Source organism: Octopus bimaculoides, chromosome 20 (assembly GCF_001194135.2).
Source record: "Octopus bimaculoides isolate UCB-OBI-ISO-001 chromosome 20, ASM119413v2, whole genome shotgun sequence".
Classification (NCBI taxonomy): domain Eukaryota; kingdom Metazoa; phylum Mollusca; class Cephalopoda; order Octopoda; family Octopodidae; genus Octopus; species Octopus bimaculoides.
The window spans coordinates 19,948,749-19,953,835 of NC_069000.1; the positions used below are offsets into that span (position 1 = coordinate 19,948,749).

General features: G+C 36.7%; 1 long non-coding RNA gene across 15 annotated transcripts in view; it reads left to right on the plus strand.

Moving 5' to 3' along the window:
- Positions 1-5,087, plus strand: part of LOC106871257 (uncharacterized) — a 413,124-nt gene that overhangs the window by 125,957 nt on the left and 282,080 nt on the right. The window lies entirely within an intron of this gene.

Here is a 5,087-nt window from a genome sequence, read left to right on the forward strand (position 1 = left end):
TCATCCACATATACATGTGTTATTTCTTTACTACCCACAAGGGGCTACACACAGAGAGGACAAACAAGGACAGACAAACGGATTAAGTCGATTACATCGACCCCAGTGCGTAACTGGTACTTAATTTATCGACCCCGAAGGGATGAAAGGCTAAGTCGACCATGGCGGAATTTGAACTCAGAACGTAGCGGCGGACGAAATACTGTTAAGCATTTCACCCGGCGTGCTAACGTTTCTGCCAGCTCGCCGCATTTTTAATGAACATACGCAGGTTTCATTAAAATGCCTGTAATTATTACATAACAGTTGTAGGAACATTATGGAATCTTGTACTTGACCTCATTAGTATTCAACAATATATACTATATATTTGCCGAACATTGTTGACAGGATAAGGTGAAAGATTGTTTAATGTATTTACATCTGCTGTGCAATTATTGCATATACATATGTGTGTACGTGTGTGTGTGGAGGGAGGGGTATCTATGCGAGTATGTGTGTATGTGTGTATGTGTGGGTATTAGGATGTTGGTGTTGATTAAGTGTCTTTCTACTGTTATTTGTCTCTATGTTATGTATAGGAATTGAGCAAATATATCTAGATAAGAATGAATGTGTGAAGTGTTTACCTGTGGTTATATTTATGTGTGGAGGCGCAATGGCCCAGTGGTTAGGGCAGCGGACTCGCGGTCATAGGATCGCGGTTTCGATTCCCAGACCGGGCGTTGTGAGTGTTTATTGAGCGAAAACACCTAAAAGCTCCACAAGGCTCCGGCAGGGGATGGTGGCGAACCCTGCTGTACCCTTTCACCACAACTTTCTCTCACTCTTACTTCCTGTTTCTGTTGTGCCTGTAATTCAAAGGGTCAGCCTTGTCACACTCTGTGTCACGCTGATTATCCCCGAGAACTACGTTAAGAGTACACGTGTCTGTGGAGTGCTCAGCCACTTGCACGTTAATTTCACGAGCAGGCTGTTTCGTTGACCGGATCAACTGGAACCCTCGACGTCGTAAGCGACAGAATGCCAACAACAACAATATTTATGTAGATTTATATGGTATATGTATGTATATGTATATATATATATATATAATAGAGGTACGTGATACGTAACCACATTTCTAGCTCAGTAATGGGGTTCACACGCCACTTCGCAATCCTTTGTAGTGCTACGCAGGACATCAACCTCGGGATAGGAAAGTGAGCGGAATGCGAGCCAAATAACAGGAAGAATATTATTTCAGAAAACAGGTGTGGTATTCAATGCGTTATAGAACAGACACACGTTTCTCAAAAAGCTGCAATAATTGCACAGCAGATGTAAATACATTAAACAATCTTTCACCTTATCTTGTCAACAATGTTCGGCAAATATATAGTATATGTTGTTGAATACTAATGAGGTCAAGTACAAGATTCCATAATGTTCCTACAACTGTTATGTAATAATTACAGGCATTTTAATGAAACCTGCGTATGTTCATTAAAACATTCACCACCATACTACTTTTCTGTATATATATATATACACATATATGTATGTGGTTTTGTGCGTGTGTGTGTGTATGTGTGTGCATACATATAGATATACATATGTGTACATATATATATATATATAAACATATATGTATATATATATATATGTATATTTATATATGCACACACACACATATACATGTATATACCTGCATGTATATATAAGTGTGTGTCTATTTATGTCAACATACTTATATATGTATGCAAATGTATATATAAATCCATACACGCACTCATAAATACTCATATGCCCGCACACATAAATATACACATAAATATACACATAAATATACACATAAATATACATATACGTTTATATTGTTAAGTGTGCATATATATAGAAACGCACAGCAACTCTTACAAAGACAGACAAATACAAGAGCTGATTTCTAAATGTTTTAGGTCGTGACCAAATTTTGGGCATTTATCATATTCTAAAGTTGCCATAGAACACACACACACACACACACACACACACACACACACACACACACACACACACAGAGACACGCACACACACACAAACACACAAATAAACAGTTCAGTCATGTTAATTTTGTTTGGTGTCACTATCAGGTCCTGTTATTTTTATTGTTTTTCTTTTTGTTTTTTTTTACTCCTGTCAACAATCAGAACTAACATACCAGCTTCCTCAGTCAACCATTTCTTCCTTTCTTTTTTTCTTTCTATCTTATTTTTTCTGTCGCGTATTTTTTAAATATATATTTGTTCAGGTGTCAACAGTTATTAAATAAGTAACTCGATATATGAGTGTATATGTGTACATACATACATACCTATATATATATATATATATATATGTGTATATATATATCTGAATGTGGTTGTTTATGCGTATATGTGTAACTGCTTTTGTCTGACTGTATGCGTCTGTATATGTGTATACATATACATATATATATATATATAGATATATATATATATATATATATATATATGTGTGTGTGTGTGTGTGTGTGTGTGTGTGTGTACATACACATGCACACATATCTATGCATATTTATACGAGTATCTATTCTTATGTACTTATGCACCTCCCTTCTGTAGATCTACCCTCAACACGCTTTCAAGTCATCCACCTATATTTATATTTGGCTGTATATGTTTACACACTAACAATCATACAAACATCCATCCAAACCTACATTATTACACACAGACACACATACACACACACATATATATATATACATACATGTATATACATATGCATATGAGTGTATATATGTGTGTGTGTGCGCGTGTATTTTGTATATACGTATGGATTTGTATCGTATTCGCGGAATGCACGGCTTGCGATTTCATCGCCTCAGCTATCCATAAACGTATAATCTGTCCTGCTTGTGATCTTAATAATATTCCATTCCTGTACACATTTTGTTTTGCCGCAGATGTCAGCTTGTAACTGCCACCGAAAGCTGCGAGGGCTATGGTAATAGCCCTTACTTCGAGATCAAGGAATTAAAAATGCTGTTTGCCTTTCAATGATTTTTGCTTGTACCTTACAAGATAATAACAATGTGTGACAAAATTTTAATTTTTCTTATCTGTCTTTGGCCAGTAAATGTTATTTCCTCTTTACTTCTACCTAAAAATCTAAGGAAATGACTACTCAAACTTTGCTTTTGTGATCTGGACATCTGTTTTGAATCTGACCTATTTTCCATTACATTTCAGACAGATTGAGCATTGAGTTGCTGAGGCAGAAATATCGCTATAGCAAATATTCTGTTTAGTACCACAGATTGCTTGACCTTAACCACTTGGGCGTGTCCCTTAGTGACTGACAATATATGCATCTCTGATGATGAACAGGAGTTGTGGGGGAGCATCATAGCTATGTGTTCCGAGGGATTGCTTTGGAGTTTGAATAAATGTAACAAAACCAAAGTTTAAAGGAAATATTAGCTATTTGTCATACTTTGTAGAGGTAAGCATAAACGAAATAACAGTTGCTATCCAAGGACAAAAATCATGTTAGAAAGTGTAATCGACGAAATAAGATTACAAAAAGTGATATTAATATTTGTTTTTAATGAATAAATTTATTTCGTCCGCTGTTACGTTCTGAGTTCAAATTCCGCCGAGGTCGACTTTGCCCTTCCTCCTTTAGGGGTTGATAAATTAAGTACCAGTTACGCACTGGCGTCAATGTAATCGACTTAATCCCTTTGTCTGTCCTTGTTTGTCCCCTCTATGTTTAGCCCCTTGTGGGCAATAAAGAAATAAGAAACGTTAGCACGCCGGGCGAAATGCTTAGCGTTACTTCGTATGTCTTTACGTTCTCAATTCTAATTCCGCCGAGGTCGACTTTACCTTTTATCCTTTCGAGGTCGATAAGTTAAGTACCAGTTGCGTACTGGGGTACTGTAATCGACTAGCCCTTCCCAAAGAATTTCGGACCTTATGCCTAGGGTAGAAAAGAATCGTTAGCAAGCCGAGCAAAATGCTTAGCAGCATTTCGTCCGTCTTTACGTTTTGAATTCAAATTCTTCCGAGGTCAATTTCACCTTTCGTCCTTTCGGGATCGATAAAAATAAGTACCAGTCAAGCACAGGTCGATCTCATTAACTTATCTCTCCCCCTAAATAACTGACTTTGTACCAAAAACGTGAAAGCAATTGCCTCTCTCTATTTCACAGTGTTAAATGTTGAACACGGAACCCACATGGTTCCGGGTTCAACTCCATCGTGTGGATCCTTGGGCAAGCGACTTCTGCTATAGCTCCGGATCTAAGCCTTGTGAATGGATTTGGTTGACTAAAACTGAAAGAAGCAGTTATATACATACATACATACATACATACATACATACGTACATACATATATATATATACACACACACACACACACACACACACACACACACACACACATTACTATGCGCATGTGTGTTTGTATTTTTACTTGTCTCCCCACTGCCGCTTGACTGGTGTTGGTTCGTTTAAGTTTCCATAACTTAGCGGACCGACAGAAAGGAGCCAACAGAATAAGTATCAGGCTAAGAATGAAAGATATACTGGGGTTGATTTGTTTGACTAAACGCTACCAGGCGGTACCACCGCATGGCCGCAGTCTAATGAGTGAAACAAGTATGTATATGAGTGAAACAAGTATGTATATGAGTGAAACAATGTATGTATGTATGTACGTTTGCATGGATATATAGAGATACGAACATTTGCATCTGTTTATCTAACCCCATCACCGCTCTCTCCCCGCTCTGTCGCCTTCTCTAAATATCTATCTATCTATCTATCTATCTATCTATCTATCTATCTATCTATCTAACTATCTATATCTATCTATCTATCTATCTATCTATCTATCTATCTATCTATCTATCTATATATCTATCTTTCTATCTATCTAATTTATATATATCGTGGACATGTTATGCATACATACTTGCATATATACACACACACAAATTGATCATGCATATTATATATGCATATGCATGTGTGTGTACACACACATATGTATATGGATATATATGTATGTATGTATATATATATATATATATAT